The sequence below is a fragment of the Ranitomeya variabilis genome, chromosome 8 (assembly GCF_051348905.1).
Source record: "Ranitomeya variabilis isolate aRanVar5 chromosome 8, aRanVar5.hap1, whole genome shotgun sequence".
Taxonomy (NCBI): Eukaryota; Metazoa; Chordata; class Amphibia; order Anura; family Dendrobatidae; genus Ranitomeya; species Ranitomeya variabilis.
Window position 1 is genome coordinate 207,926,179 of NC_135239.1, and position 27,964 is coordinate 207,954,142.

The 27,964-nt window shown below is 42.1% G+C and overlaps 1 protein-coding gene and 1 long non-coding RNA gene across 7 annotated transcripts in view; one reads left to right on the plus strand and one right to left on the minus strand.

Annotated features, from left to right (window-relative positions):
- Positions 1-27,964, plus strand: part of PLXNA1 (plexin A1) — a 297,155-nt gene that overhangs the window by 78,953 nt on the left and 190,238 nt on the right. The window lies entirely within an intron of this gene.
- On the minus strand, positions 21,930-27,057 carry LOC143787677 (uncharacterized). 2 transcript variants are annotated; one of them, XR_013218432.1, is made up of 6 exons: positions 26,551-27,057; positions 24,960-25,184; positions 23,533-23,634; positions 23,200-23,354; positions 23,034-23,095; positions 21,930-22,921 (listed from the first exon to the last, which is right to left on the minus strand). It is a non-coding gene; the product is annotated as an uncharacterized LOC143787677 (long non-coding RNA). The 2 variants fall into 2 exon arrangements; XR_013218431.1 differs by lacking the exon at positions 21,930-22,921 and having other exon boundaries at positions 22,982-23,095.

Here is a 27,964-nt window from a genome sequence, read left to right on the forward strand (position 1 = left end):
AAAAATGCCTTGTTTGTTGGGTTGTAGCTTCCCAAGAGCAGATTGGCAAGAAATAGAAATCTATAGTGGCTTTCTTCCAAAAATAGCGCCATGCTTCTCCACAGGCTGAGTGTGGTATTACCGCTTCGGCACATTCACTTCATTCGAGGGTGGTTACAATGCCAGACACATCCCATGGACAGGGTGTGGAGTCTCCTGGAAAATGGCGAGATCTCCCGAACTCTTGGAGGAGTTGGAATTTTTCCTGGGATCTACTAAAGATTCCCTGAGCCCGTGGAAAAAAAAGCTCTTCCCCACTCTCATTGACATGATACTGAGCACAGAGGCACCATCGGGGGGCAAGAGCAGGGTTTGTAGGGTGCTTAGGCAGTAGAGAAGAGGAAATTTTTTTGTAGATAAAAATTTAAAGCTGCGACTCGAAAAGTTGATCTGTATGGGAAAAGTTAGCCATGTGATCTAATGATGGTCAACCCCCAACACCTACCAAACCCATCCTCTTGGAAAGGTTCTCATAAAAAACCCTTTTAAGCAAAAGTTATCCTTTTTTTAATTTAAGATGGGGTGTTCTTTACAAAAAAATGTGTAGCCAGTGCCCCCCTCATACTCCTGTCCCTCTTGTTCTTGTGCACACTGGAGTAGCCTCCTTTTGAGAATAAATCAACAAATTCTCACTCATGTTCTTAAAATTCTTGGAATTGGGAATGTTAGAATTCAGCAATCAGATTTGCAGGACCCTGATAATTGCGACCATATCTGTAATTTGTGGCTGCCAGACCATGGTCGTGAACCTGCTCCCACCTGCCGGCATCCCCTGCACCTCTTCAGAGTAATACGCCTGGTACAGCAGCATTGCGCGGGATGCCGCTGGCAGGTAGGAGGAGGTACAGCAGCATTGCCCGGGATGCCGCTGGCAGGTAGGAGGAGGTACAGCAGCATTGCCCGGGATGCCGCTGGCAGGTAGGGGAAGGTACAGCAGCATTGCCCAGGATGCCGCTGGCAGGTAGGAGGAGGTACAGCAGCATTGCCCGGGATGCCGCTGGCAGGTAGGGGAAGGTACAGCAGCATTGCCCGGGATGCCGCTGGCAGGTAGGAGGAGGTACAGCAGCATTGCCCGGGATGCCGCTGGCAGGTAGGAGGAGGTTTGTAAGGCTCTAGTCCGACTCCAGTGGACACGGATCACCGTCCTGGACGCTGCCTGCAAATCTTTTTGCTCACTTCTAGGGAATGTTTTTAAGAGGCATTGTCCCGCAAAGCAACCTTGTTTTTTATGTGCAGGTAGCATCCCTTTAAATGCCCGTGGCTCCTTAGACTTAAGAAAGAGGATTTTTTGACTCTACCAGTCTTGTGTTTTGTTTTTTTTTGTTCTGTTATTTTATACTGTAGATGATTTTATAGAAATTCTGCTTCTTCAGCTTTTCACATCCTGTCTTACTGAGTAATAGAATTGGTGTCGGTGTTTTCACCACAACTTTGAGGTCTCCCGACCTCATCTTCTCATCTCTTTCCAGCATTTAAAGGATGAATGAAAATAAAGCCTTAAAAGTGCAAAGGAAAAGGTTAAAAAAAATAAAAAAAATTAAAAATGAAAGTTTTTCCTTACATCCTCCTGTGTGCCGGTTCATTTTGCAAACTAGTGTGAAATTAGTATTACTTTTCTTTTAGATAGTGATTTCATTTATTTTTGTTTTTTTCCCTTTTTCTTTCCTCTTTTCCCCAGGAATGTATTAATCTTGATCTCTTTCCATACACTCGCGCTGCCGGTCTAACCAGAATTGGTTTCCTGCCTTAGGTGCAGCTCTCAGTCCTGTTCCTTTTTGTGTTAATGTTTTTCAGCTTCAGAGCATTACCACCGACAAAACAAACTTGTTTCTCCGGATACTGTCCTTTGTCTTTTTCTATAAGCCATTCCAGTGAACGCAAACGGCAAATATTCATCTGAAAGCGCGCAGACCGCAGAATTAAATGTGCAGGCGGAGACAAAGGGTTATTGTCGTTACCTGAAGGCAGTTTATATAGCCCTATTCTACTTCACTGGATATTATGTTTCATCGGTGCATCACAATGTGGGAATATTTAATTGTTTTTTTAAATAGACAACGGCTTAGCCAAAATGTTGCCCATGGTAACCTATTATAATATTTGCTGTTCACATTAGTTTCAAGGCTTCGGATCATTATGGAGACATGACCGCTATTGCCCGATCGGTTTTCAGACAGAATCCTGCAGTTACCTACATAGAAGACAGAGGGCCCTAAAGCAAAGATCAGTATAGGCCTCCATGAGGATGCTGGTATTTTCCAACCTGAACAGAAAGGCCCCTATTTATTACACTAAATACTATTGGGCTCCTTTTCCAACCTCTTGTTTGCCAAACGTACAGTTCCCTTATAGAACCGAGTCTTCTGCAAGTTTTCCCCATCCAGGAGTAAATTGTATGGACCAATCAGGGCTGGGATCCCTCCCTACAGGATCCTGTAGCAGCAGCCTGGTCTCTCTCTATGCTACATATCTTTGGATACTGCTGAAGCTTGACCCCTTTAAAGGTGGTCCTCTTGGATTCCCATTTTTTGTTTTCGGCAGGGTCCTGCAGAATTATAAATCAAACCCCCAATTTGGTTAGAACAATGTTTTGTTTTTTTTAAAGGGAAGCCATCAGAAAATGTCCTTTTGTTCAAATCATTTTTATTTTATAATTTTATATTTGTAGCATATCACAATCTGTAATAAAATTAGAAATCTTGCAAATTTCTTATTGGCCACTTGGGCTTCCTGTTTCAGGAAGCACATGTACATTGGCCACAAAGGTCAGACCCCAGTCATAACTTTTGTATTCAAGTATCTGATATCTACTCAGTGTGTGACGTGGAAATTGTGTAGGGACGAAGATCGGGGTGAGCTGTGACATCGCCTATTGTGATTGGTGGATATTGGGTTATCAGCTGTGTCAAGAGGTGTTATCGGTCAACCTAATCCTTCCTCTGATGATAATGAGACTTCTGAAAACGCTTCGTGAAAGAACAGGAAGTAAAAGTCTAAGGCTATGTGCACACTTTGCGGGGTCCTCTGCTGGTTCTCCCGCAGCGGATTTGATAAATCTGCAGGGCAAAACCGCTGCGGTTATCCCTGCAGATTTATCGTGGTTTGTTTTGCGGTTTCCGCTGCGGGTTTTCGCCTATACTATTGATGCTGCATATGCAGCAATATGCAACATCAATAGTAATGTTAAAAATAATTAAAAATGGTTATATACTCACCCTCTGACGTCCCGATCTCCTCGGCGCTGCACCCGGCGGTCCGGTACCAAAGATGCTGTGCGAGAAGGACCTTCGTGACGTCACGGTCATGTGACCGCGACGTCACGGTCATGTGACCGCGACGTCATCTCAGGCCCTGCTCGCACAGCAACCCTGGGACCGGACGGCCGCGTGCAGCGCTGAGAAGTGAGTATAACATGATTTTTTATTTTGATTCTTTTTTTTTTTACACTAATATGTTTCCCAGGGCCTGGAGAAGAGTCTCCTCTCCTCCACCCCGGGTACCATCTGCACATTATCCGCTTACTTCCCGCATCGTGGGCACAGCCCCATGCGGGAAGTAAGCGGATCAATGCATTCCTATGTGTGCAGAATCGCAGCGATTCTGCACAAAGAAGTGACATGCTGCGGGTTGTAAACCGCTGCGTTTCTGCGCAGTTTTTCCCGCAGCATGTGCACAGCGGATTGCGGTTTCCATAGGGTTTACATGTAAATGTAAACGTTATGGAAACTGCTGCGGACCCGCAGCATCAAAATCGCCGCGGATCCACGGTAAAACGCGCAAAGTGTGAACATGGCCTAAAATAGCCTCAGTGGTCATTGTGAAAATGCAAAACATTTTTTTTTTTTATTCATGAAACAAAAATAGTCAATTTAAACAATGTTATTTCCTGACAATGCAGTTTTTTTTTAATGTCCCACATCCAGGACTGCCCAGGAAACGTATAACTGGATTGACCACCCACTTTGGGGCGTGTTCTATTAAATCCCAGCCCTAGCGGATCAGAACATGCCAGATTTGATGTGATTGGCTCAGAAAATTTAGGACAGTAACAGCAAATTTAGGATTACGTGCAAAATACCGGAAAGCCAAATGAAAACATTAATGGCTTCCAATATCTTGGTGAACTGAATTTACACCATTAGAGAAGGCCCACACTTTCTACTTTAAGATTTCTAAGTTGTTTGGTGTGTGTCCGGTTTTTACATCATTGTGGGCCCCTACTCAATCCCACCCATAAATTGAGACGTTTAGAATGTCTTTTCCTAGATGATGATGAACCCCTGATTTTCTTGGCACACATGCCATTGACGTCTTTAGACACCAAGGCAGATGTACTAAGTTTAAAAAGTACCGTAGACCGCTGCCCCCCATCACTCCCACCCTGAGGTTCCGCTCTGCGCCTCTCTCATGCCCGCCGTTACTTTTGTACTTGAGAGAGACAGCCGAACAACTTGTGATTAATTCATCAAAATAAATAGATACACATTTCTGCCTCTTCACTCTGATTTCTCCTCTTCATTAAAAATGGATGAACATGGAGCCGTGTGCGCCAACTGATAGCGGCTACCCGGCGTGATTATCCTGCCTGTGCATTAACTGTTTTCTCGCTCTCGGACCGTGTATTACCAAGATTCAAGAAACCCCAAGTAATAATTGTTAGTAGAAACGCATGGATTTAAAAAAAATATATATATATTATCCAAAAACTATATTTATTTTCGCTTCTGTTTCCTAGATCATAATAACATGGCTTCTCCTTATATTGTGTGAAGAGGAACCGTCCACTTCAGAAGCGTTTTTTTTAAGCATCGCCTCATCCTCTTCCTCTGTCGAGCGGTATTAATTTATCATTCCCCCTCCTCCAATTCAGTTTACCCTAGGCAACCGTGGGAACCCATACCACATGTGTACATCCCTGCTCGTTGTAAGGGTTTCCTTAAACTATCTGGTACATTCCCACCCGAAAATATAAAATAAGCATAAATAATATTTTCTCCTTTTTAAGTAAAAAAATAAATAAAAAAAAATTATGGAAATCCGTTCCCAAAACCTCATAGTGCGGATATATATATTGGTGTGTGTGTGTATGTATGTATGTATATGTATATGTGTATATATATATCTATATATCTATCTATATATATATACATATATCTATATATGTATACACATATATCTATATATATACACATATATCTATATGTATGTATATATATATATATATATATATATACACATATATATATATATGTATATATATATATATGTGTGTGTGTATATATATATGTGTGTGTGTGTGTATATATATATATATGTATATGTGTATGTATATATATATATATATATTTATATTATATAATGTCTTTGTTTTACATGGGAATCTAATTTTGTTTTCTACATTTTTCCTTTTTAATTTGTTTGAAATTTACATTTCACAATGGTTTTCTTTTCTTTCTCTGGATGGTGTGATAGGAATTTTAACGCGGGCATCGTGTATGAGGCACACAGTCGTGCGGAGGGATAAATCTGCCTCTTGGAAAAAAAAAAAAATCTCTGTACAGGATTTGTGCGAGATTAGAGTGCATTACTCAGTCTTTCTGCTATACAGGGGGGACGGTCTGTGAGACCCTTTGATCAATGCATTGGAGACCTTGGTCATAAAGGATTCTGGGTAAAAAGCAGATGCCTGCATTTAACACAAGTGGCTCAGGCCAATCCTTTTTCCCATTTGGGATCAATTTTCGCTATCCTGCCCGTATGATGCATGTCACGGGGCATGTGCTGCCTGGTGAGTGTACAACCCCATATAATCTACTTCATAGCCTGGCGGTTGTGATATTGCGACTTAAATATGGTTCTTTGTTCCACTAACATGGGTTTTCTTCTATGTAAGCTCAGCCATGTAAATATCTGGTTCATTAGATTTACTTTTTTTTTTGTAATCCCATTTTTATGGAAACAATGGGTACTAATATGTCCCTCCCCCAAGGTTCTGTACAAGCTTTTATACTCCTCAGGGGTGGTATATAAATGCACTGGCCTAATAGTAGTAATGTAAGGGTAAGTTGTGGTCCAGAAGACTAAAAATGTGTCTGCCTGTCTTGATTAAATGGTTGCCTCCCTCAATGGAAATGGATGACACCATGCAGGCTCCCTAGTTCCTATTTACCCCTCATTTTATGAGTTTTTTTTGCATGGCAGCTCGGGGAGGGGGCAATTTAATACCTTATTAGAGTGGTTGTGTTTTATTACACTGCCTTTTCTATGGAAGCGATTGGCACTAATATGTCCCTCCCCCGAGCTTCCCTTCCTGCTCCTTTGGGACAGGATAATGTGCACAGGCCTAATAGTGTTAATCTAAGTAAGAATTAGGAGCCCGAAGAATATGAATCACTGGCCAGTGCTTATTTGGATCTGGAACGGAAATGGCCTTAAGTACCGTTCTTATCCAGAGTTCTCGCCTTTTTATTTTAGCAATAGGAAAGTTGGGTTCGGGCTGTAAAGACAGTCACATTAGGGATCACCCGTTATTTCTGGTGCGTAAGAAAACTAAGAAATGGCTTCATATAATTTTTTTCAGAAAATGTTGACTTTTTTATTATTATTATTATTATTATTATTTATTGTTATAGCGCCATTTATTCCATGGCGCTTTGCATGTGAGGAGGGGTATACATAATAAAAACAAGTATAATAATCTTAATCAATACAAGTCATAACTGGTACAGGAGGAGAGAGGACCCTGCCCGCGAAGGCTCACAATCTGCAATTATAAATAAATTTCTTTTTAATAGCGATGTCACATGTATGTCCTATAGGCAGTCATTGATTTAGGCGTTGGCTATGGGTCCCTGCTCTCCAGTAATGTAAGTATCCAGCTTTTTGCCCTCTGACCCTCAAACTAAAACATATTTCCAGTATCAGTAACTAAGTTCTGGTTCAGATCGCTGAACATCTGGAATATATTAATATCTGTGCAATAAAGCCCCAGCTGCGCTATCATGTGCGAATCCTCGTGTCAGCTTTTCCTTCTCCTCTGGGCACGCACACGCCTCATCTTTCATGCAAATACACCCGGCGTGATACTATGTGCACAGAATATTACCCAGAAAGCAAAATTTGCGTTTTTTTTTTTTTCATAACGAAGACTTCTTAATGAGCATAAGCGAGACGCTGCTATATGATCGTCCTGAACCCTGCAATGATTATTGGCTCCAGCGTAGCTGCATTGTCTGTAGGAGTCTGAGGTCGTCGGCCGTCTCCCATGCTTTACACTGCCGCTCTGCTTGTGCGGATTTACTTCTGTGGATCTTCACAAGCTCTGCAACGTGACAGAGTGCGAGGAAGCGATTTCTATCGCAGCCTGTAGATCTTCAAGATTTGCTTTTAATGGTGAAGGGTATAAGGTGCCATGAACGCTGCGGTCATGAAGGAAATGTCGTCATCTGTGACCTCTAACCTTAGGGCAGAAGATGCCTATTTTTTACAATACGGAGATAAGAGCCTGCCTAACTAATCGTATTGCTGCTTTCCTTCTACTTAAAGGGGTATTCCCATCTCCAAGATCCTATCCTAATATGTAGTAGGTGTAATAATAATATTGGCAGATAAGTCCAATTAGAAATGTAGTATACTTCTTATGATTCGCTATGTCGCTTACATCATAAGTGGTGCATTGCAGTAGCTTAGGGTATAGTTCTTCTGATTCTCTATGTCGCTTACCTCATGAGTGGTGCTTTGCAGTAGCTTAGGGTATAGTTCTTCTGATTCGCTATATCCCTTACCTCAAGTGTTGCATTGCAATAGCTTAGGTTTCCATGGTTACAACCACTCAGTTAGCTGTTACTGGTCGTAACCATGGATACTAAGCTACAGCAATGCACCGCACATGGGGTAAGTGACATAGCGAATCAGAAGAACTATACTATATTTCTAATTGGAGGCATTTGCTAATATGATTATTACACCTACTGCACATTTGGATAGGGTCTTAGAGATGGGAATACCCCTTTAATGACTTAGACGTGGGATGATATTATAAGTACATTTGTATTTTCACCTCCTGGTCTCTACTGAAACAGACACTTAGACAATGCAATTTTTCTCCAGTTCTGCTCTTAACAGTGAAGTTCACGTGGCAAAAAAATAAAATAAAAACCCTCTATTTTGGCAATATTTAGGAAGTTCTGCCCCCGCCCTACTTTGCGGCCTTCCTGTGACCCCTTTTCTGGAGCCGTTTCGACGCTGCGCCTGCAGGGATTGTACTTACACTGTAAAAACATAAACCAGCGGCCGCAGTTTCCTCCGAGCTCCTAATAACTAGACAGATTATGAAACTTTTCAAAAAGTTTTTTTTTTCTGTAAAGTTCCCGTCACCCCTCCTGTTAGTCTGGGATGCCTGTGACCTGATAAAGAAACTACAGGAAACTTCCTCACTAGTTCATCCACCATTGCCAAATATTATGTGCATACCTTAAAGGGGCCACTCACCCCTATGTGACACAAAGTAGTGTAAAGGCAGAGGAGGTTTTTCTAGAACACATTTGATTAAAAATTTATATATATATATATAGCTTCTCCCCATCCTGAAATCACTGATAACAGAGAATAGACTTATCCATAGAGAAGTGAGAATTTTAAGGTTACTGTTCCTTTAAATGTAAAATCTCTGAGCTTGGATAAATCTTCATGGGGACAACCAGCAACTGCACAGAAAAGCCAGAACATTAAGGGAACTTTGGTGCTTTTTAATAAATGAGTCGTCGGAGGCAGTGCCAGAGATTGCCAGCTGTCTGCTTCTCAGCAGGAGTAAATGAGCAAATTATATTATCAGGATGCAAACCGCTATTAGTGCCGTACACGCGGCTCCTAGTCAATTATATAAGGCATGAATATTCCTGGGGAGACCCCGCACACCGTCACCTGTACATCAACAGTCAATGTATACAAGGACAGCGATTCCTGGGATATACTGGCCACCTGTAATCTGTCAGCAGCTGGTAAACGATGGGTTATATAAAATAAAGAAATACAAAAGAATATACTAAAAGAAAAAAATGAACATAACATACACTGATACAGATTGAGGTTTGACCCCGACCACTACAATGGTGGCAATGTGATCGCCGTACCCCAGCTACCTTAATTGCTACGTCCAGCTTCACAAAACCGCTAAAATGATAAATGAAGCAAGTTTGCCATATGAAAAAATGTATAATTGGTGGAGAAAGGTTGATTTTTGATAGGTTGAAAAAAAGACCTCGGCCTATGTAACTGTCATATTATACAAGGTTCTGCTGTTTGGTGTCTCCATAGTAACAGACTACAAATAAGCCTTGTGTAGTCTGATCCTGCAGTCACACTTCCTTGTACTTACAGGATAGGTGATAATTTACTGATTATTGGGGGGTCCGACTGCTAGGACCTGCACTGATGAGAATGGAGCCTCAGTGGGCGTGTGTGTCCTTATGGGGCCATGGTCCACTTCATCCAGCCGCTCCATTCCCTATAGGGAGTAAACAGGGGCGGTCAGGCAGCCACCCTGCCATGCCATCTTGTAACTGGCATGATCAGTGCATGGTCCTAGTGGTGGGACCCCCCGCCGATCATAAGTTATGGACTATCCTAAGAATTAGTGATTACTGCAATTATTTTAACCACCCATCACCTTTATAAAAATGACTGTAGGAAAAATGGCTGCAGGATTAGACGATACAGATTTTTTTGTTACCATGGAGACACACAAATTCGCATTGGTCTTGGAGGTTAAGGTGATCGTAGACTGTAACCTGCTTTTGACATCATTCTGCCTATTAGTCCACCAGCCGGCTGCAGCCTAAATGGTGCGATATTCGATAGACCTGGACAGCACAAATCGAATTGCTCCTCTCTACATGTCACATTAGTTTTCCTCCTATCACATGCAGAAAGTCTGCCATGAGCAATACGTGCGAGTCCGTCTCGTACTGCCTGTTTTCCCATGGCACTTGATATAATGCCCCGTGAAAGCTGCTGCCCACATTCCTCTCTAAGGAGTTGCCCGGGTGCCACACAATGCCATGCAGTCTGGACTGTTGGTAATAACATTGTTTGTTTGTTTTTTTCTGGTTTTTGTGGACGTAACGTGACAGAGGACAATGTCGTCTGTTTACAGAAAGGGCGGGGGCGCTTACCGAGAATGTGGGGGTGAGACCGCTGAAAGGTGAGGGCCCCCTTGTTTGTGGAAAGATGGTTGACATTGGGTATGGTGCCAGCTTTATCAAGACAAGATGATAAAGTCTATGTTTCCGGGAGGAACCTCTGCTGCGTGGAACATGATGGTTGACACCGGGTATGATGCCAACTTTATCAAGACAAGCGGATGAAGTCTCCGGGAGGAACCTCTGCTGCGTGGTACTTGATGGTTGACAGTGGGTATGATGCCAACTGTATCAAAACAAGCAGATGAAGTCTCCATCTCCGGGAGGAACCTCTGCTGCGTGGAACATGATGGTTGACATTGGGTATGATGCCAACTTTATCAAGACAAGCGGATGAAGTCTCTGGGATGAACCTCTGCTGTGTGGAACATGATGGTTGACATTGGGTATGATGCCAACTTTATCAAGACTAGAGGATGAAGTCTCCGTCTCCAGGAGGAACCTCTGCTGCGTGGAACATGATGGTTGACATTGGGTATGATGCCAACTTTATCAAGACAAGCAGATGAAGTCTCCGGGATGAACCTCTGCTGTGTGGAACATGATGGTTGACATTGGGTATGATGCCAACTTTATCAAGACAAGAGGATGAAGTCTCCGTCTCCAGGAGGAACCTCTGCTGCGTGGAACATGATGGTTGACATTGGGTATGATGCCAACTTTATCAAGACAAGAGGATGAAGTCTCCGTCTCCAGGAGGAACCTCTGCTGCGTGGAACATGATGGTTGACATTGGGTATGATGCCAACTTTATCAAGACAAGAGGATGAAGTCTCTCTCTTCAGGAGGAAACTCTGCTGCGCAGCACATCAAGCCTCTGACCTTGGACGTCACATGGTTGTGTTGCGGATTGCAATATAGCTCCTGTGCTTAACTTTATATACCCTACACTAGAGTAAAATATTGTGCTGCCGAGTACTGGAGGGGATACAGCACTTTCTGTAGGGCTCCTAGGCACCATACTGCTCCATAGTATGCATTAGCACTTTAAATCCCATTGTGTCTGTATACTGCTCGCACTGAAAAGAACCCACCTGGTAATAGTGGTTCCCGATCTTCCAATGCTTGTGCATATCTGTGTGCACAGAATCCCCCTTCCCACCTCAAAAGAAATAAAAAATAAAAGTTCTATATTTCAAAAATAACAAAATCAGTTTTACTATTGCGAATATTTTTTTTAAAACATTTATTTTGCTGCTTTTTTTCATCCTCGTGAGAGAATTGTCCTCCCTGTCAGCGCCGCTCCGTCACTATTCACCACCCAATTTTTCGAGCTCGCAGTTTCGTAATTGCAGGTTTTTTGGTTAAGTGGCTTTCGCGGTGTTAAACTTGACTACACGCTCACCTCTACCGCATCTCTCACAGATAAAAACACACGCCAGCCAACACCGCTAATCTTCTGCCATTTCCTCATTTGAATGGGAGCCGCAGACTTGATTAACTGTGTTGCAAGAGCAAAATTGGGGGTTAGCCGCGAAGCAGCCACTTAGCGCTTTAATAGCCGGGATTGGCGCAGGAGAAGCTTCTCACAGTTTATATTTTTAATGTTACATTGTATCACACGGTTATTATACTCAATCCTGGCGTAGATCATGGCGTCCTCATCCCGATATGAAATAGATGCAGAACTTTTTTATTTTTTTAATTTGTGGTTGAGTGAATCTCCAAAAATTCGATTTCACCTTAATCCAAAGTGACCCTCAACCCCTATCCCAGCTCCCCAGTCCTCCATGTGGGGGAACTGCATGTTATTACCCGCATTCCTCATGGTGGGTTTGTGTCCTTTTCACTTTTTTTTTTTTTTTTTTTATGTTTGTCTGCAATTTGCAATCAGCTTTTTATTAGTTAACTTCTGTGCAACTTTTGTGGACTTGCTTTGGATGTGACTAGAGTAGACAAAGAAACAAGTTTTGCACAGCACATTTTTTATCAGCTTTTTCAGATCTTTTGCTGCCAGTGCAGACCGGAAGCTTTCTGACCATAGGAAAAAAAAATAATTTCCTTAGCATCACAGACTCGGGTGTTATCTGTCCAGTTCTGCACCTCGGGCGCTCGCCCTTATATTGCAGATTTGTCAGGACTGCGGGGGGAGCCACATAGAAGTAATGGAAGTGACCCGTAGGTTGTTAATGGCACATAAGGATGTATTGTAATGCCTGGACCCGTAGGGTGATAATGGCACGTAAGGATGTATTGTAATGCCTGGACCTTTAGGGTGATAATGGCACGTAAGGATGTATTATAATGCCTGGACCCGTAGGGTGATAATGGCACATAAGGATGTATTGTAATGCCTGGACCCGTAGGGTGATAAGGGCACATAAGGATGTATTGTAATGCCTGGACCCGTGGGGTGATAATAGCCATAAGGATGTATTTTAATGCCTGGACCTGTAGGGTGATAAGGGCACATAAAGATGTATTGTAATGCCTGGACCCGTAGGGTGATAATGGCATAAGGATGTATTGTAATGCCTGGACCCGTAGGGTGATAATGGCACATAAGGATGTATTGTAATGCCTGGACCTGTAGGGTGATAAGGGCACATAAGGATGTATTGTAATGCCTGGACTTGTAGGGTGATAGTGGCACATAAGGATGTATTATAATGCCTGGACTTGTAGGGTGATAATGGCACATAAGGATGTATTGTAATGCCTGGACTTGTAGGGTGATAAGGGCACATAAGGATGTATTGTAATGCCTGGACTTGTAGGGTGATAGTGGCACATAAGGATGTATTATAATGCCTGGACTTGTAGGGTAATAATGGCACATAAGGATGTATTGTAATGCCTGGACCCGTAGGGTGATAATGGCACATAAGGATGTATTGTAATGCCTGGACTTGTAGGGTGATAATGGCCCATAAGGATGTATTGTAATGCCTGGACCCGTAGGGTGATAATGGCACATAAGGATGTATTGTAATGCCTGGATTTGTAGGGTGATAAGGGCACATAAGGATGTATTGTAATGCCTGGACTTGTAGGGTGATAGTGGCACATAAGGATGTATTGTAATGCCTGGACTTGTAGGGTGATAATGGCACATAAGGATGTATTGTAATGCCTGGACTTGTAGGGTGATAGTGGCACGTAAGGATGTATTGTAATGCCTGGACCTTTAGGGTGATAATGGCACGTAAGGATGTATTATAATGCCTGGACCCGTAGGGTGATAATGGCACATAAGGATGTATTGTAATGCCTGGACCCGTAGGGTGATAAGGGCACATAAGGATGTATTGTAATGCCTGGACCCGTGGGGTGATAATAGCCATAAGGATGTATTTTAATGCCTGGACCTGTAGGGTGATAAGGGCACATAAAGATGTATTGTAATGCCTGGACCCGTAGGGTGATAATGGCATAAGGATGTATTGTAATGCCTGGACCCGTAGGGTGATAATGGCACATAAGGATGTATTGTAATGCCTGGACCTGTAGGGTGATAAGGGCACATAAGGATGTATTGTAATGCCTGGACTTGTAGGGTGATAGTGGCACATAAGGATGTATTATAATGCCTGGACTTGTAGGGTGATAATGGCACATAAGGATGTATTGTAATGCCTGGACTTGTAGGGTGATAAGGGCACATAAGGATGTATTGTAATGCCTGGACTTGTAGGGTGATAGTGGCACATAAGGATGTATTATAATGCCTGGACTTGTAGGGTGATAATGGCACATAAGGATGTATTGTAATGCCTGGACCCGTAGGGTGATAATGGCACATAAGGATGTATTGTAATGCCTGGATTTGTAGGGTGATAAGGGCACATAAGGATGTATTGTAATGCCTGGACTTGTAGGGTGATAGTGGCACATAAGGATGTATTGTAATGCCTGGCAGCTTGCGTTGTCAGTCTTCACTGCAGCTTTAGCATTTTATTTGGGTGGATAAGACATAAGCGGACACATTGGCCACATAATATAATGTAATGATGCACAGGATTTTCTGGGCCGCTGTCCCTTCCCGCTTTGTGACCCCTGGTCTGTGAATGTCTTTTCGCTGCCGTCATATGGTGTGCGCCCCCGGGGGCAGCGTGCTGGAATATCGCTAGCGCAGCTGGATGTTTTACACAGGCAGCTTTTTGCTGCTGTCTGGCCGGCGTTGCCCACTCCTCGGGCCGGTACCTGGAGTCTCCCCAGGGGGCTGACTCGGATTCTTTTAAGTGCTCAACCCTTTTAATAATTCTGGTGGTTTGTAATTTATTTATTTTTTCTTCTTCAGCCAAGTTGGTTACGTTGCTGGGAGAATGATGGAGGAAGTAGTAGTGTCTGAGGGTTTGTTTAACCGTCTGGGTAATGCGGCGTAACCTGAGCCAAATACCAAGCGCAAGTGGTGAGAAGTGATGGGAAAACACTACCGATACACGACGAAAGGGGGCAGATGACACTGCAGGGGCCTGGGAAAGGTGGGTGGTCACCCCATTAGGGGCTTCTCCCATTTTACATAAAATAATGAATTATTTGACACCACAACCCATTTTAAGACTAATATGAAATAGATTTATGGCTGCTGGGAAACTACTACTGCCATCATGTCTATTCATCCACCATATACACACACATCTTTGGTTGCTATCCCTGTCTTGTAGCACTTAAAGGGCCTTTGACCTGTACACAGTCTGTTCCCGAGCTGCAGATTGCCTTAGACTTTGTTCACACAAAAATAAAATTTGAGAATTTTGTAGGATAAATGCTGAAAATTTCCTGCCGCTTTAACCCTTTGCACTGCGCAGTGTGACCTACATGCACATACTCTCTTAAAGGGGTCCTCCGTCACTGCTGAGTCCCACATTTGGAGAGGATTTTGTGCACATACATCGACATGGGTGCAGCTCGCCTCCTTCTCTAGAAGCTTAAAAATTTTGCAAAATAAGAATCCAATAAACCAAGTGATCAGAAACCGAAATATAAAGTTATGACATCATCACACAACTAAAAAATGAGAGAGGCCGCAATAGACAGACAGTGAAGGGTTGGATTTTCTGGCAATGCACAAAGACATATGGTCCAGGAGGAGGCCCGTAATACCCCCCGTGAAGTTCAGCTTCGGTCTGTCCTTAGTATAGGGCCATATGTAAAGCTCCACAAGCCCCCCGGCAATTGGACTCTGCAGAGGGCGACGTTGCGTTCCCGTGCGGCTCCTGGGACGTCCGTCCCAACCCAGAAATGCAGATTTCTTTTCTGTTACTTTGTAATTTGGACTATATTCCCCCCATCCCGATAATCCCAGATTTAGATCGACTTCACACACAGATTTGTGCACATCACATTTTAAAATATGCATAAGAAAATAAAAAACCCATAAAAAACGTCTTGCGACAAGATTCCTATTCACTCGGATGATAACTCACCCATAGTTTACAACATGTGGTTTTTTTTTTTTTTTGTTTTAGAGTTTTGAAACACGTTTCATAAAAAGCATCATGTCAGTTCTGTGGCATTTTTTCTACCTGTAAATCCTGACAAAACACGCGTTTTTGCCACTTTGTTTTTAATCACAGTTTATAACAGTTTTTGCAGCAAAAACTCTAAAAACAACAAAAAACAAAAAACCCCTCCCCGTATTGCAATTAAAAAGGCATAAAAACTGCATTAAAAAATGTCTTTTAGAAGCTTTTTTAACGTGGATTTTTCATATTGAAAACTCACCTCAAAGAGGTCCGTGCAAAGGTATTTTTTGTAACTTTTTTAAGCCCTAATATAAAAATAGACCTCCATACCCATTAACCCAGAATAATCAGCGTGGCGGGCGTCTTGTGCCTCCAGCTGGCGCTTCAGCCGGTATATAAAGAACAGTTTGCTTCATTACAAATGTACTATGACGGTAGATGTGTATAATTCATACTATTAGTAGAGGAGGAACAGAATGCAGAGCGGCACGCTTTTCCCCAGCTGTCCTGTGCGAACGCGGGGGGATGCTCAGCGACGGAGGTGCGGCGCGTTTCACCCCGTTGTGTGGTTTGATGCATTGTCTGCTCCCCGTCTTCCCATCTGCTGTGCGCTCGGCACAATGCGGGCAGGTGAGGCGATGAGGAAGAACAAGACTTCCAGCCTGACTGGCGAGGAATAAGAAAAAGAGGCCGGAGTGAAATGGAGCCGCGCTGACTAACTCCAGAGGAATGAGCCGTGCTATTTCTCCAGGTGCTGCATACCGGGGGGCACATACATCATCCTACCTCACAACGCTGCCCCATCCGCTCATACCAGGTGCAGGCGGCATCGAGCTGCAAAATATATGAGCCAAAACCAGCGCCCGGTATTAACCCCTACATTCAGTTTGGACTTAAAATTGTAAGCAACTTAAGCGTAAAGGAATATTCCCATTTTATGAAGTGATGGCTTGTTGCGGAAGTCTGATCTTTGGACCCCCATTAATGGGGAGAATGAGGGTACTGTACAGCCTCGCTCCTGACCACCCACACGTGTGCAAAAATCTGCAGTGATCTACATCAATGGGGTAACGTTGCAGTTTTTCATGGCCCCTAGGAAATACTGTGCCATAGAGCTGTTGCCAACCCTTTAGTGGTGGTCCCAGAGATCGGACCCCTCTCATCAAATAGTATTAAGTCCTATCAATGTAAAGTTCTGCTGTTTTCTAATCTACATTGTCATCGTTTGTAAGATCTCTGCTTGCTATCAGTGATAATCTATTGAGGCAGAGCCAAGTGTTCCCCTTCACTGACAAGGAGAGATCTTATACACAGTGAAAACTCAAAATACGACACCTATTTAGAAAGCTGCGATAAGTCGTTAAATATGGGATAAAGTAGTGACCATGCGAAAAAGAGAACACTGGCCTCACCGCACCCTGAAATGGCTGATAACTGGGAGCAACGGATAAAATTCACCTGCACAACTAATGGAGAATATCTGTTCGTTTTTATGTTCCTTTTAAAGACACTAATGGACCCTGAGTACCAGACGAGGTCACAGTTCAGCATCGCAGACGAGCTTCAGATCGGACTGTAAAGCGTATTCTGCAAATTAAATTACTGTACATGATTCACCAGAACCTTCAGCCGTTACTTAGTCTTGTAGGTGGTGGATTTACTGTAATTTAGAAGTTTCCTTTTTTCTGTACTGAGATCAGAACATCACGGAACAGACTTTATCCCATTTTTCTGGCACCTTGGTGTCGCCGATAGATAATGTGACTGCTATGGGTACGTTCATCACGATCTATCATTGGTGGTCAGTAAGCCCACTCTAAGACACCTATAAAATGACAATTCCCCCAGAGCCAAGTAGTCAGTGGAAGTTGAAATTGGCCCTTAAATATGTGGTTTGTTTACAGCTGCCGTCTTATTGGGCCACCAAGAAGTTTTGGGCTCCATGGACTCCTGGATGTTGCCAAATTGGTTCCTGATATATTAGCATTGTGTCCATTTCTAAGGCAGTTATCACAAATCCATGAAGCACTGACCATGCTCGAATCGGAATACCTGTCCTGACCACGGCGTCCCCTAACCGACGCTAACTGCCTTACAGGTGCATATAGGGTGGTAAGTTCAGGCCAGCAGACCTGGTGGTCAGCCAAGAGTTGCCCGCGCTCACTAGGGATGCTGTTGGTGGGAATGACAGGGTGCCACCAACCCTCCTTTCAGACTGGAACATTTAGACCTGATTGTGCCAACAACCAGCTGTGCCTTCCAAAACTGGTCAACCCCCACCACCACCAAAAAATGCAAAAATAACAAGCCAGAAAGTCAAGAAATAAACACCAGATAGTACGTGAAGAAGATGTTAGGACTTGTTTCTGCATCTGCAGGTGTTGCATCCTCCTGCACTCCAGACGTAGCCTACGGATCAGTAGACTGCGTTCAGTGATGGGCCATTATTGATGAATCTCTACAGCCTGCAGGTTCCACAGATTGGAAAGACGGTGTCTGGTAGTTGCGCAGAAGACTTCTGAAGGACTTTGCCGTCAGTGCGCAGCTTACTGCATTCTAGGTCTCTGTTTTATTGATGACGAGCCCCCTCCTGTACCCAGGTGATGCGGACTTCATGGAATGGCGCTCCAGGCACCGAGACGTTCTCAGCGTGTGGATCTCCGGGAGGAATACAGTACAACATGGAGAAAACATTGGTTAAAAAAAGTTATTTCACAAGAAGTGCTCAGGAGCCCCCACACATCTATAATTCATCGCGTTCATCAGTTTTAAATACAGCAAAAAATATATATAAACATTGGACCTAGTAAACAAAAATATCTTCAGATCTTTTAATCCATACTAAAACATGCTCCCGGGAAATTGTAACACAAGATCACGTGAAGCAGATACATTTGTAAGATTTAAAGAACCTTCTTATCCTCTGTCATTTTCATGGGATCTTCCTCCACTGATTTCTCATTTTATCCCTTCTGATCAAGTCTCTTTAACTGAACTATAAGCCCTATTGGTAGAGAAGAGTAATCCTCATCTAGTGCCCAATCTGTCGGCACAGATTCTCCTGGCGACTTGTTTCTTCTTCTATAATCGATCCCTCTCGGCACACTATAATAGTCCCATGACTCACTTTCTTTCTCGTAATGTAGAATTCTTTTAAGAAGATTTGTAAGTTGCCAAAAAAAGGTATTTTTTATTCCTGATGTAAAATGCTGCTGTTAGGAATCCGGTGAGGTTTTCCTTTTATTTCTGCTTCTCTCCATTCTTGAGATATGGACTGTATGTAAATTTAATTTTTTATCAACTGGGTGTGGTCTTAAAGAAGTTGTCCATGGAAACATTTATGACCACACCGACTCAGATAAAAATACTTAATTTACATGTAGGGAAGAGAGGGCCGTATCTGGTACATATCAGCAGCATTTACACGAGGGAAAAAACTACATATTTGTGGTGTAGAAAAAATAGGAGAAAAAATGGAGTATCAAATTATTATGATAAAAAAAGTACAAATTTTATTAAAGTATCAACATGTAAAGAATATTTTGAATAAAATGACATAGAGCAAGACAGGCACAAAAACAAGGTCATGTGCGAAGCCTGTAGCATATTGTAGCATAACCCTCATATGTTTAAATAATCGAACACTGGGAATAAAACATTGAATGTACGCTGACAGATATTGTCCGAAAAATGTAATAGTGAATAACGTGCAAAAGCTTACCAGCTGACACAAGCACAGACCCTGAGCCGGATGGCAGGAACCCCGACGCGCGTTTCGTGTGCTCACAAGCCACTTTCTCAAGATGATCCCCTTGTTTTTTGTGCCTGTCTTGCTCTGTCATTTTACTCAAAATACTCTGTACATGATGATACTTTAATATTGTATTGTTAACGTTGTTACTTATGACTGTTGTTTGAAACTGTTAAGTGCTGCTGAATATGTTGGCGCTATATAAATAAAGATTATTATTATTAATAAAATGTGTACTTTTTTATGATAATAATTTGATACTCCGTTTTTTTTCTCCTATTTTTTCTTAATGCTTTTTTGGAGTTGAAAAATATTTCTTTAATGGTGACCTATTATTAGTAATACCGCCTTCTACATTGAGAATGCAACTGAGATTATTTCTGTGCATATTTCTGGTGTATCAGTAGATGGAGGTTTTCTGTCAGTGGTTTTTATGTACGTAATTTACTAAAGGAGCAGCGGTACTACTTTATTTTATTTATTTTTTATGAGGGGCTTTAAGCTTGGACCTCTCACTGTGACGCTTAGGAAGATGGGTAATAGTCATGAGTTTGACAGCTGCAGCCCATGCATGGTTTGCCTGTTTGTGTTGCGGCTGTCAAACATGCGCTACGTACACTCTAGCGTATTATTCGAGCACGCTGAAGTCACTAGGTTAGCACCAGGGCCGGACTGGCCATTTGGCAAATCTGGCAAATGCCAGAAGGGCTGGTCTGGTCATGGGCTGCCTTGTGTGCTACGTTGTTAACAGAATCAATGCTCTCAAGACATCCATACTGTTAAGAGTTGTGACAGAGCACAAAGCCAGTCACTCCGTCACTTATCCCAGCATGCCATGGGTATCATTAGAAATATTGGTCTTGTAGTAAATCTTCCTTTCCTCCATGCAGGGTAATATTAGTGATATATCCCAACCAGTTATTGGGGACGGGGACAACATGGGCCTGTGTGATTTCAAATGCCAGGACTGAATTTCAGCCCCAGTCCGTACCTGGTTAGCACCCGAGCGTGCGCTAATAACACCTTAATCCCAGCACGGTCTCCCATCGCTATTGGGTATGGATTTTCTATTGTGATCGGTCCCACCAGGTACTGTTCTGTCAACGCGACCACAAAGTGGTGGGCTTAAACAGTTTTGGGGGTATTTTTGGTAGAGTGGTTATTTTGGAAGTCAAAATTTTAGAAGAAAACATGTGTCGCCTTGTAAGTAACATAAAGAGTCTAAGTTCTTGGACTATTAAAGATATAAAAAAACAATAATATTTGAAATGCAGGGCAATCATTGGACAATAACAGTTAATAAAACATCTCCTGCGTTTTACGTTCTTAACTCAAGAGAAGTTTGTCCTTGAAGATCCAATTATTACTGCGCCCTAATTTAGTGCTGACCTTCCCTTCTGTCGTTAGTGCCGCTCGCGATTTTAACTTGTGCTCACCCTACGGTATTTTATTAGCCCTATCACATTGAGAATGTGCTCTCAATTATTGGAATCAAAAACTAAGATAAATCAGGTGACCTATGCACTTCATTGTAAATCAAAGAGCTGAACACCATACTTCACCCCATAAGGTCCATTATGGTAGAGATAAAATAAATGAAATAAATCTAAAATAGGAGTTAAAACTTACCGCTAGAAAAGTAGAAAAAAAAAAAAAAGGTTAAATCGCACACGAATATTTCCTCTGTTGTCAAAGGAAAATAACATTCTCCAGCATTTTGAAGAGTTGTTAACAGGTGCAAATGACTCCAGCGTCTGGATCAACAACGTGTCAGTTGTGTGTGTGTAAAACAGAACGCAAAGCCTTCATCTAGAGAAAGAGGCCGATTGTGTAATGAAGAGGATAAATTTCACTTTTGTCCACACTTTCTGAAAGTAGCACCTGTCTGCAAAGAACATTTGGCCCAGCAAGTGTTGTCAGTTGTGGTCAGCAATCTGTAGAGCAACATGTCCTGTCTGTACTGACAGAGGTTAAGACTCGTTCAGCCTCACTCAAGCTACTGTGTTCACAAGTTAAGTAGAGAATTTGTGCTCTACCAGTACAGTAAAAGAATATAACTACTATAATACTGCCCCTATGTTCAATAATATAACTACTATAATACTGACCTATGTGCAAGAATATAACTACTATAATACTGCCCCTATGTACAAAAATATAACTACTATAATACTGCCCCCTATGTACAAGAATATAACTACTATAATACTGCCCCCAATGTACAGGAATATAACTACTGTAATACTGCCCCCTATGTACAGGAATATAACTACTATAATACTGCTCCTATGTACAAGAATATAACTGCTATAATACTGCCCCCCTATGTACAGGAATATAACTACTATAATACTGCCCCCTATGTACAAAAATGTAACTACTATAATACTGCTCCCTATGTACAGGAATATAACTACTATAATACTGCCCCCTATGTACAAAAATATAACTACTATAATACTGCTCCTATGTACAAGAATATAACTACTATGATACTGTTCCTATGTACAAGAATATAACTACTATGATACTGCTCCCTATGTACAAAAATATAACTACTATAATACTGCCCCCTATGTACACGACTATAACTACTATAATACTGCCCCCTTTGTACAAGAATATAACTACTATGATACTGCCCCCTATGTACAAAAATATAACTACTATAATACTGCCCCCTATGTACAGGAATATAACTACTATAATACTGCTATGTACAAGAATATAACTACTGTAATACTGCCCCTATATACAATAATATAACTACTATAATACTGCCCACTATGTACAAGAATATAACTACTATAATACTGCCCCTATATACAAGAATATAACTACTATAATACTGCCCCTATATACAATAATATAACTACTATAATACTGCCCACTATGTACAAGAATATAACTACTATAATACTGCTCCTATCTACAAGAATATAACTACTGTAATACTGCCCCTATGTACAAGAATATAACTACTATAATACTGCTCCTATCTACAAGAATATAACTACTATTATACTGCCCCTATGTACACGAATATATCTACTATATTACTGCCCCCTATATACAAGAATATAACTACTATAATACTGCCTGTATGTACTAGAATATAACTACTATAATACTGCCCCTATGTACAAGAATATAACTACTATAATACTGCCCCTATGTACAAGAATATAACTACTATAATACTGTTTTCTATATGGATACTGTCATACATTAGATTATCTGGCTACATGGTCTGCCCCATCTGATTTACAGAACAGGATTACATTGTTGCATTCCTTTCTTACTCCGCCGTTGCAGATTTGTTCTGATTTCTTAGTTGAATATTTTGGGAAATTCCTTTACAGTCATGGCTTCCGCTCGGTGGCTCTGGACGTGTCCGGTGGTTTCAGTAATTAAGTTTAGAAGTCATTTTTCTGTGGCCGTGCCGGTGCTTCATCATGCGCTGCATGTCCCCGGTGCGGCCGCTCCTTAATGTTTTCCCAGCAAATGTGTTTGTTCTCCGGCCACTGAAGGAAGATTCGAGGATGAATGATTAGCGTTTTGGGAGCGGCAGACATTACGGAGATCCCAGGCGCTCCTGCCTCTGTGGTTTCTACAGCAACTGAAGGCCTTTGGTACCTCATGTTTTCGCAGTTCAGTCCCAGTAATTAAGACGTGGAAGATGCAGAATGATTCAGGAGCTATAGGGAAATGGCAGGAGAAGGTGACGCTGAGTGATTGGGACCACGAGCGATTGTGCGGAGACGTTGGCTGCAGGTTAGCCGCAAGAAGTTGGAGATCTGACCTCATTTATCTGTTGTGCGGACCATAAAACTGCAGTCATCCATCTGAGCTGCATCCGTCCAGCTGCCGGGCCTCGCCGCTCGCTCTGCAGCAGTGCAGTCATCAATCCGGATTTTTTTTTCTTTCCTTTTGTGCGATTATAAAGTGCAAATCTGCCTTAAATAAGAACATAATAAAATTTCATAACACCGCAATCGAACAACCGGTCAGAACGTAGAGGACCCTTCACAGTGGGATGTCTCTAAAGGGGCTACCTGGTGTGTTAAACCCTCTTCTCAAATTTTCAGAATAAAGGATGGAATATAGATTGTTATTAAGACCCTCCTTAACTTACTGTAGTAGACTCTTGCTCTGGAGAATTCTGAGCAATGTTTTCCATGGACCATTGATTTTAATTGGCACTGTGTAATACTCCATTTCTCCTGCGGGGGCACTGCTGGAAAACGCAACACTTGCAATTAGATTACAGGAGATTGTGGTTGACCGGTGAAGGTTCATCAGCTGGATACTGCAAGATTAGCTTTTTGGGGGTTGTAGAAGAAACTCTGAGAAAGCGTAATACTCAAAATTTTAAAAGCCAATCTTGTAAAAATTTGACTAATTTTAATTGTTGGCTTTTGATTCGTGACTGGTTCATTAAAAATGAAAAGTAATCGACTGAAGCCGCCCCTATTAAAATATTTCTAATACACTTGCATGATACATTTTCCTTTTGTTCCTCCTGTCGTTGACATGTCTGCAGCACTTCTTTTACAAGGAGGGGTCTTCTGCTGATGTCACGTGACCACAGTGGCCAATCACTGCAGTCCATTGTGTTTGACATCACTTGTAGCCACAAAAATAAAAAATTGCATAAATGTGCCCAATCCTTTTGTCATAAATGTGCCCAGAGGTCCAGGTAGCGGAGATATGAGGAGGTGCTACATGATACAAATCAGTGACATGTAAAGGAAAAAATGATAGATCGAAAAATATATCAAACTGGTAGACAAATAATTATAAAAAAGATGTATATTCATAAAATAAAAAAATATATAAAATCATGTAAAAATATATCTAAAATAGATATAAAACTTATAGAAAAGATATAGCCACCAAAATAAAAAAAAAATTAGAAATATAGCTATACCGTAGAATGTGTATAAAATAAGTATAAATCTCAAAAAAGTGCATGTATCAATGTAGAAAAACAATCAAATAGATATAAAACTTATATAAGATATATCCATCATACAAAAAAATAGAAAAATGGATATGGAATGTATAGAAAATGTAAAAGTGATATTAAAGCTCAAAGACAAAATATAAAGCAAATGTAACAAAATAATTGTATTTGCGGCGGGTGAACGCTGTGGCTATTTCTTCCATGATTTTCCGCTTGCACACACATGATGGCGACCGATCCTCAGCTCGTGTGTGTAGCGTCACCCAGTGGTCATGTTGGCTGGTACATGTGGAGCTCCGCTTGGCCCAAGAGCTTGCACTCTAATTTGTTGCTCTCTGTGATGCATTTTTTTATAACACAATACTAGAGAAATGAATCGATTTGCCGCTTGTAGCCACGACTGCAGAAAACGGAGCGAAAAACCAGTTGTTTTAATCTAATTTCCAGACAAACAATAGTCCAGGGACCGTGCTAAATTCCTGAAACTGATGAAATTTAATGAGGTGATTTGTGTATGGCAGAGCGTTCTGCAGAGCGGCGTCGGCGTGCCAGTACCCTGCTGCGGGATTAGAGGAAAGCCCCTATCACCTGCTCACCTCACTGCGCCGCCGCCCGCCAGCCCTGGTGCCTTGTGGATGCTGACGGACAGCTGGACCGAGGAAGCAGGTTGTCAGGGAAACCTCATCGTTAGCGGAGACAGCGGCGGCGGCTGCATCTAATGCGGGCAATGTGTCTGCTCTCCAGCTCGGCCTCCTCTTCTCCAAAGCCTTAGGTTGCCTAATGCTGTAAATTAGCAAGCACTTCAGGAACCATAATGTGATCTATAAAAAGAGAGAAATGAATGAATGACTACCCTGGAGAAAAAGGAAAGTCCAGACCTTATGTTCTACAGGCTTAATGGTCTTGGAAAAGAATAAAGGCCTTTAAAAGGGCCCAAAATGAGGAAATCATGGCTGCTGTCTTCTAAAAACAGCGCCACCCCTGTCAACAGGTTGGATGCGGTATTACAACGAAGCCTCATTCAATTCAATTATTGCACAATTAATGACTTCACACAGCCTATGCATAAGGGCAGCACTGTTTTTCTATTGGATGGAAGCTGCTGTGTTTTTATTATCTTTGACATCTCCTTTAAGGGTAGAGAATGTTAAAAGGAAATCGTGTAAAAATGACTTTCTGAGATTTGATAGAGCGATGGGAAAAGAGACTCGGATCAACCATCTTTGGTTTCCAGGATGAAGGGATTTTATGAAGCCGGAAGCCCCTTTGACACTGTGCAGAGATTTGACGCGTGACTCTCAGCAAGTTACCACCAGGGGGAGCTCATAGTTTATATAAAACCATATCAAGCTCCCCCTAGTGGTGGCAGCAGGGAGACTAGACTTTTATCATTGACTTAATCTGACTTTGGAGAGGATTTGGAGCTTTGTATCGGGAAAACCGTTCTCCTACCAGTATAAAGATATGTGATGGGATTGATCAGCAAAAAAATGTAAAACTCATGTCGTGATATACAGAGGTTATCATCATTTTAGTTCCGGATCTTTAAAAATTATATATATATATATATATCTGAAGGCAAGCCACCCCCCCTCCCAGTCCTCTTCCTGCTATATATGCAGATTAAATGAGGTTTTGCCGCTACGGCAGGAGCATTTCTATATGAAAATGAGGGTTACACACTTTCCCATATAAACACTTATGATAGGATGTCAGACGGAATGGGATTATGATTGATGATGGATTTAGTACGTCCCGGGTAATTGAAGTGCCGGGTAGTTGTACGACGCGTTTCACTCCATTCTTCCCATCCAGCAGTAAAGCTTAAGCCCCATATTAACAGCAGCTTTGCTAATGGCTCCTGTGTGCGCCCACTTTTGTTGGTTGAGCTCGGTGTAAGCTCTTAAGTGTGAGGAGTTCGCTGCGAGCGGAGGGTTTAGCAGATGTGCCGGACAATTCCTTAATTATTCATGCGGCAGACTTTTAACAGCTTTCCACTATGTCGCTGGAGTCTTGCGTTTCACAACTTTTTTTTTTTTCTCCCTGTTTTATATTTAACTGCCTGTTTCGGCACAGAAACGCGAGGTAAGCAGAATACCGCCCCGGAATAACCAATTAGGGGCCTCCACTGTATAAACAATGGCCTCGTAGTAAGTTACGTTGGTTGTCTCCATACAAAACACTTGCCAGTTCTCCCTGATCGTCCCATGAATCGTTGAAGAACCACCGTAGTTTTCCAATTTCTGTGGTACCAAGCCCTGGTGTTGAGTAGTGGGATATTAGGGAGTAGTCATGCAGCGATATATTCCCCATGTTCCTGCATTTCAGCATCTGTCACTGTGGATGTCGCGTTTCGGATTTTGCTGAGAAATCTCTGCAAGTAAGTTAGAATAGTGTGCCATTTCTTTATGAACCCTAAGGCTTTGAGCAGTCGCGGTGGAGGACTTCCGCAGTAACACTCCCGTGCGTTGCATTCTGGCCACGATGCTCTTTTGATATCTTTGATACCTTTATTTGTATCGGAATTCTGCTGGTTGCCCTTGGAAACAGACTACAGTTTAGCTCCATTGTTGTCAGACATGTGACCTGGTACCTTAACTCTGACTGCCATCTGAGCTCCTATATTGTTCCTCTGTGTGGTCACAGGAAACTTTAATGGAAAAGAAACTTAATTAACACAACCTGCAGATTTTTTTTCTGATGAAGCTTGCTATTTGCCTTTATAATTTGAAGTTGCCTTAAAAAACAATTTCTGCACTTTTTATATAGACTGTATTCGGCATCTGCCCCTTTAATATGATTTCGTCATTCCCATCTCTGTTTGCCTGGCCGGCGGTCTTCTCTGTACATGTGTTCCCGGCAGGTTCGGTTGGGAGGTTGGCGTGCCCGCTTCTGCTGCATGGTAACGCTCCTCTAAAGAAACTTCCTCGGGGACCTATTATCACCATTAAGAGTTTAAAAGGCCGGCGAGGTCTCGGGATATTCCTGCAGGGTTTACGGCATGTGCACAAGGTGCTGCTTAAGTCTTTGGTGGATTTCCCGCTAAGTAACTTTAAAGTGTTGCTCTAAAATGAAGTCCCAGGACACCAGAACTACCGCCAACACGAGCGCGGGAACCGCCTGTGCAGCGCACCCCACACTCACCCTTTTAATAAAGAGCTCCAGAAAATAATTAAAAAAAAAAAAAAAAAATTTTGTTTAATAGATTTGTCTTTACGAGAGCAAATATTCTTCCTAATTTTGTGTTTCCCCTTCGGTGCAGCATTTAGCGGGAGGAATAAGACGTCGTCTGCCCCGAGCGCGGTCCTCACTGTAATGCTGAGCTGGTGAAAACACGACTTGTCCTCGGTCCGGCACTCAGCCTTCCATCTGTCAGATTATTGATCCACTTATAAGCGATATTTCACATTTTTAAAAGGCCAGCTTTATTAAAATCTACAGGGGCAATTGATGTATGACCATGATTAAAACGGTGGTGACAGTGATTTTCTTTTTTTTTTTTTTTTTTTTTTTAAATGAGATTTTTTCGAGATACAGAATCGCCATAAGGCGAACGTTCAGCTAGATTAATCTGTTCCCCTGGAAGTGGCAAATCTGGAGC